Here is a 7500-nt window from a genome sequence, read left to right on the forward strand (position 1 = left end):
AGCTAAAATGCTATGTTATGGCCTCAGAGGGACACATGCAGAGCAGTTCGTTCAGTGCATTTCAAATACGGACCATTGACGTCATCAATATCAATCTGTTTTTACCGATAATCTGTAAGCTTTTGCCACCACAATACACCCCCCCCCCCCCCGCCACACACACACACCCCACCCCCCCCCCCCCCACACACACACACACACACACACGGTAATATCTTAATAATCGCTGATCGCCGGCTCCAAAAATGAGGTGAATAAGCATTCTAATTATAGCTGCTGTAATAGTGTTTCAAACTGTAGAATAGTGAAAAGGCAGAGAGGGAGAGAATGTGCAGAATAAGAAGTAGGCCATCCACTTCAACTGCCTGGCTCACTTTCATATAATTACATTATGGCCGATTGACTGAACATTGAGGCGAAAACAGGTAGTTGGGAAAATGATTGTTCCATGTTGCTGCAAATCTAATTTATTTATTTTTAATTTTATTGTTTACCTGGAATTGTGCATGTGGACTTGCAAGCTTCACTGAAAGATGTCACCAACAGGCAGTCCAGCGTTAGTAGTCCAGCGTTGACTTATTTACAAATAGATAATGCCAGTTATTATAATAAACAAGAACGCTGTTTGTTCAACCTTTAAACCATGCTAATTACATGTGAAGCCACATAGGGGGACACGTTTTTTGCCATCCTATACTGAAATATATAAAAACAGGATTGTTAAAATTATATTTTCCGCATTCACTCCAACATTCTAATCTCCACTTTGGCTCATACAGTAGTTTGACTCAGGATTACGTTTATGAAACAATGTACCACTGATGATCAATTGTTTATCCGTTATATAACAGAGTGTATGTTGTTTTGCAAATTGGCCAAGAAGAAACACATCATCACAGGCCATGTAACTTGCGCTGTTATTTGCACACAGAAGAATTGTTATTGTTGTTGTTTTTCATATTATAGTGATTTTTCCAAAATGCTGTTTCTTTCAGTGTGTAGTAACACTGTACTTTGTATGCCTATGTATGCCTTTCTTTTTTCTTTTTCCTGTGTCTGAGTTTGTTCAATATTGAACAAACACTCAGTACCTCCACGGTCCACTAGTGGGCTGCAGCCCACAGTTTGGGAATCACTGCTCTACACCATCTGGAATCATCTAACACATATGCACGTATCCTATTTATTGACTTTAGTTCAGCCTTTAACACCATTCACCCACTCAAACTTTACAATCAATGATTAGGAATGAACATACACCAGCCATGTGCTAATGGATTCTACATTCTACACAGAACAAAAAGTCAAAGTCGGCCAAAAAATATCCAGCCCTCTGATCAATACAGGGGCCCCTCAAGGGTGTGTACTTTCTAGGGCTGTCCTCGACTCAGGATTCTGCCAGTCGACTCGGATTCGATGGGAGATCCCACTGCTTGTGCTCCGCGCGCCCCCCGCGGCTAGAGCTTTGCAGCTCGTGCACGTGTGCCATTGCGCAGCTGCTCTGCCGGCAGAGTGTGTTTCAAGTCGGACTGATAACATAAACAACATCATTTGAGCTTATCCAGGTAAGATATTAATAATCTAATCAACGAACTGGCGTGCTCAACCCAACGTTTTAAAGAAGGTTACTGGGTGGCGATCCAAAAATCTCAAAATAATTAAATCAAAAACAGCTTTCCTCAGCGTTGCAACGCTGAGGAAAGTCTGTGAGGCTGAAACGCGTCCGTTGTACTATACTGCTGCTGTGCACATTAAAAGTTTAAACTTTAGACATCTGTGAGTGCTGTTTTTGATTTAAGATATTAATAATGTAATGACACATCCAGCGGGAAACTGACTATAATGAAGAAGACATGTGCCAACTTTGATGATGTGGTGTTCAGTATTTTAAGAGCACAGCACACCACACTGACGAGGGGAGGGAGGGAGAAAGAGAGAGAAAAAAACGACTGCTCGACTTGAAGAATCTCCGTCGACTCCTCCACTGATGATCGAATAGTCGACTTTTAGAAGACAGCCCTGTACCTTCACCACAGCTCTTCACTCTGTATATCAACCACCTCACATCCCACTACAGCTCAGTCTGTATACCAACAACCTCACATCCTACTGCAGCTCAGTCTGTATACCAACAACCTCACATCCTACTACAGCTCAGTCTGTATACCAACAACCTCACATCCTACTGCAGCTCAGTCTGTATACCAACGACCTCACATCCTACTGCAGCTCAGTCTGTATACCAACGACCTCACATCCCACTACAGCTCAGTCTGTATACCAACGACCTCACATCCTACTGCAGCTCAGTCTGTATACCAACAACCTCACATCCTACTACAGCTCAGTCTGTATACCAACGACTTCACATCCTACTGCAGCTCAGTCTGTATACCAACGACCTCACATCCCACTACAGCTCAGTCTGTATACCAACGACCTCACATCCTACTACAGCTCACTCTGTATACCAACGACCTCACATCCCACTGCAGCTCAGTCTGTATACCAACGACCTCACATCCTACTACAGCTCAGTCTGTATACCAACAACTTCACATCCTACTACAGCTCACTCTGTATACCAACGACCTCACATCCCACTGCAGCTCAGTCTGTATACCAACGACCTCACATCCTACTACAGCTCACTCTGTATACCAACGACTTCACATCCTACTGCAGCTCAGTCTGTATATCAACGACCTCACAATGACCCAGGGTTTCCGTTGTCCTATAATTGCAGGACATTGTCCTGGAAAATTCATGAAAGAATTCAAAAAATAAAATCTGCAGGACACCGTGTCCTGTAAATTATCTCCCGAGGCAATTAATTAATTGTATTAAATAAAGTATCACAGTCACACACACACATCTTTCTATTAAATAAATGAATATTATTCATGTTTTAATGACTGTGTAGTACTGTAGGCTAGGGCCCTAACCCTATCTGAGAAAAAGCCTAGCCTATAGCAAACTGAAATATTTTATTTCATATATTTTATTTCATTTCGGCAGCTGCACTAATTAAAATATTTGTGAGCAATAAGTTTGTGATTTTTTGGTTTCAATAATAATAATAATAATAATAATAATAATAAGTAAGCGAATTAAAATATTATGAGCCATGGTTATTTCAAACAGCGTTTGTTTTGCCCTAATGAACGCATACCGTGGCGTGGCCTGAGTGTATTATTGGGGGTCGGGACAAATGATAGGCTAATTGAGTCTAATTTGCCTGGTTTATAGACAAGTTTCCCCGCGCTGGCCTAGGGCGGCGCCATAGCAGCCTTATATGTCCCCGTCTTCCGGTTAAGTCCACATTGCGTCCACAGCAGCGAGCACATCAGAAGGCAGCAGCCGAAATATCCAAACGATCGCTAACATCAGCTACACTAACGTTAGCAGACGTTATTAACAATGGGTTATTCTGGAACACATTGTGCAGTGCGTGGCTGTCACAATACACAGAAACGCCTGAACGAGTGGTTGGATCAACAGTGTTTTGAGCATCAGCACACGATGCATATCCAACTAGATTGTGTGACTGGGTTTCCATCCAAATGTATCGCATTCGCAACTTTTAATCAAATTTTCAGAAAGTCGGCAAAATAAAATGCGAAACAATGTGCGTTTCCATCCACTGCTATTTTGCGAATTCTAGAGCTGTCAATCACCTCGTGTTTGAGACTGTCTGAGCTGCTGATCAGCTGCTAGACCCCATATACAGCTCTGTTAAACACATCTAACGTTATTAATTTAAAGTTTCTTGTACCATAACCATTACCATTACCAACATTAACCATACCGTAGCCATTTCTGGGTTACCAGGTGCGACTCGGCAAACTAACGTTATAATCCCAACCCGATCTCCCAAAAAATTGTAAAATAACAACGTTTGTGGACCAACGTTGCTATGTTACAATTTCGGCTCTGAAATTGTAAAATGGTAATCCGCGGAGCAGATAATAAGTGAATACAATTTCATTCAAGTCTAGAAGTGAGTCGCCTTAAAGTTAATATCCCAGTCTTCTTCTGTTTACCACGGCGGGTATTGTGCTGCGTATTTACCATGATTTACCGTGTGTAGCCCCATTGTGTGGAGGCTACACACGGCATGTCATGTTTTGCAGTGATCAAGGCAAACTGTGTTGTTTTTGAATGGAGAGACACCTAACGTTAGTCTGGCTGACTGTGACAGAGGAGAGGACTGTAACCTAACGTTAGTCTGACTGACTGTGACAGAGGAGAGGACAGTAACCTAACGTTAGTCTGATTGACTGTGAGAGAGGAGAGGACTGTAACCTAACGTTAGTCTGACTGTGAGAGAGGAGAGTACTGTCACTGTAACCTAACATTAGTCTGACTGACTGTGACAGAGGAGAGGACTGTAACCTAACGTTAGTCTGACTAACGGTGACAGAGGAGAGGACTGTAGCCTAACGTTAGTCTGACTGACTGTGACAGAGGAGAGGACTGTAACCTAACGTTAGTCTGGCTGACGCTTCGGAGCTTTTGAGATTGTTCATCGCGTTGCCGTCCACCGCCATTGATTCCTCAAAATACGTTCGGCCATTTACACATATTATCTTCCCATGTGTCCACTGTCAACGGGTGTGGGATAGACACTCTTTCATTAGACAGGAGACTCGGAGAATGATCCCAAGTTTGCATTTTTTCGGCGGTCGCTATGGCTACTACGCTAGTACGTTACGCTTCTCTGACTGTATTCACAAACACCGGAAGAGACAGACATATCGCGGCCGAGTCCGGAAGCAAACCGGAAGTGCCCAGGAAACCTGTCTATACTTTTAAATAAAAATAATAAAAATATATGCCTAATTATGTAATTCTTTATATAGCCTAAGCCTATATCAATTGTTTTTAAACTCAATAAACACAGATTTAATATGTGTCCGGAATTTATCCCACTTGTCCTGTAATTTGAAATCTTGCAGGACACGTTGTCCCGCACCTGGTTTTCCTAGTGGAAACACTGCAATGACCTCACATCTGCACGCTCACTCCAGTACATCACCTCCAGTCTGCAGCTAAAACTCCCAACCCCCCCCCGGAGCTGAAACTGCTCTCCTGAGCTCCAGCGAGTAGCACTTGCGTCCATCTCCGACGATAAAGTTATCCACCTGAGACAATTCTGCAGCCGGGTTACACGAGCTGAGATGGTCGGTCCGCTGTGGGGTCTCACGGCTCTCCAAAATTATATTTCCAAATTGCCGTTATTTTGAAAAAACGATTGCATATTGGGGGTCAACTATTTTTACTACTAGTTACGTTTGACTACTGAAACTATTACAACTTATTAACCATAGATAGAGCCCAAACAAACAGAAACTAAATAGTTACCTCAGGGGGGTCACACATTGACTGTATATTATTATTATTACAGTAAGTACAGTAGCCCAAGTGTCGTCACAGGTGTTATCTGCACAGATGGCTTTTTTTAAACATGTGCATTATAATGCCACCTTTTTCTCCATATTTCTGCCCTGGGGGGCATGTTTTAATTTAGTTTTTTGGGGTATTTTCAAAAGAATCTTGAGTCCTAACTGTAAATTATTATTATTATTATTATTATTATTTTACCTGCACCACGCTCTTTAAGTAAAGAATGTGTGTACTTTTCCCATCTCTGGTAGGGATACACAATGATATCAGCATGTCATCGGTATGGGCCGCTGCTGGTGTGTGTGTGTGTGTGTGTGTGTGGGGGGGGGGGGGGGGGGGGGGGTTGTAGTACTAGTGCAGCCTCTTCTATAAGTGACTATGAGTGTTTTAAGCACAAGATGTAAAAACGAGATGTAAGCACCTAGGCCCCCGTCCATCATCAGAGACCAAAACATTGATGATGTCATAAGTCCTATGTCAATTAAATCATGAGTGATGTCATAAATCCCACTCATTACATCTAAGGCCCAATTATACTCTACGTTAAAGACAGAGACGGAGACGGACAGAGCCTTCTGTCCGTACTCTGCATTCATTTTGTGCATATTTCTGTCCGTCTTCTGAAAGCTTACGGATACGCATGAAACGAAGCAGAACCACACACACACACTCACACATTTGACTCTCTACTGCCCACTAGTGGATGTATTGCTTAACATGATACCAATGTGAAAGACGCATGGAAGCATGTGGGCACTACATTGACGATTACACCGTTTGAAACGGACGCATTTCTTTTCATATGAAAATGGAGTATAATTGGGCCTTTAAGTGGTGCAGCCGAGTCTACTATGTGTGTTTAAGCATGAGATGTGAGCCTGAGATGGAAGCATAGGCCCCTGTCCATCATCAGAGATCAGAGACCAAACAGTCCCACATTCGTCGGATCAACCTCAAACTTGGGGAGTGCGCTTAGGGGGACCTAGTCTCTTAAAACAGACGAGTTGGCTCCCGCAATTTTCAAATGCTTCCGCCTACACGTCTGTACTTCATGCAGGGGAAACTTGGCCAAAGCGGAAAAGGAAACTCGGGGAAAAGAATGAGCGATGACAGGGGGATGGCCCGGATGGCCCATCTAAAGGCAGGTGATTGGAGAAACATGTGTTTCTCCAATCATCTGCATCAGTTCGAACTTCCTCCGGTCCGAAGCGTTTTTCCCCCCAACTTCTATGACCAGGCTCTGTGGGCATGAAGCACAGACTGTAGGATGCATTGACAGAATGTAGAAGAGACAGTCTGGCTTGAGAGACATAGGGCTCTACCGTCGCAAAGGCGGTAATTTTGCATTAGCGCCCGTTTTGCGCTGGAATAGCACTGCGCAAAGCCCTAATTGTGGGCGTGTCGGCCTGCTGCGCTTGGCGTCATCTCGTGCAAACCTCCATATAGGCGTGTTTATGCCCAAAACAGTATTCACAGGTGTGATCATGTCCATCCCCCTTAAAAGCCACAGCGTCACGTCTGTGACAGCAGCTTCTATCTTGCTGAGTGGGCAAGCAGAGGGACAGAGTGAGAGAGAGTGAGAGAGAGAGAGAGAAAGAGAGAGGGCGAGAGAGAAAAGAGAGATGGGGAGAGCGAGAGAGGGGGAGAGAGAGAGAGAGAGAGAACGGGAGAGTTCGGATTCAGATAAACCATTAGAAACTAACGAAAATTGGTGCTGATGGAACGATATTCCATTTTGAAACACACCAAAGGGCTGCCGCGCAGTTACGCAGTGAATATCCCCATGGTGTTATTATGTCCCAAAGCGTGCGCTTACTGTAATTAGTCGTTTTGTTCATATAGGCTATAACAAACACTTTTAAAAATATTTGTTTCTTTAATAGGGTAGGAATGTGTGAGATTTTAATTCTAGCCTAATTCATTCAGTCTATATCAGAATTGTCCACTCTGGTTAATATTGACTGCGGTCACGCCAGAGAAGCTGCTCTTGCATGCGTGCAATTGCAGGGAAACAGGTTACTGTACTGGCCAGCACAACTTTCTCAAAAGTAATCTACTGTTATAGGCCTACACCTAACACCACAGACCTGTATG

The sequence above is a fragment of the Poromitra crassiceps genome (genome assembly GCF_964638095.1).
Source record: "Poromitra crassiceps genome assembly, chromosome: 3".
In the NCBI taxonomy this organism is placed as follows: Eukaryota; Metazoa; Chordata; class Actinopteri; order Beryciformes; family Melamphaidae; genus Poromitra; species Poromitra crassiceps.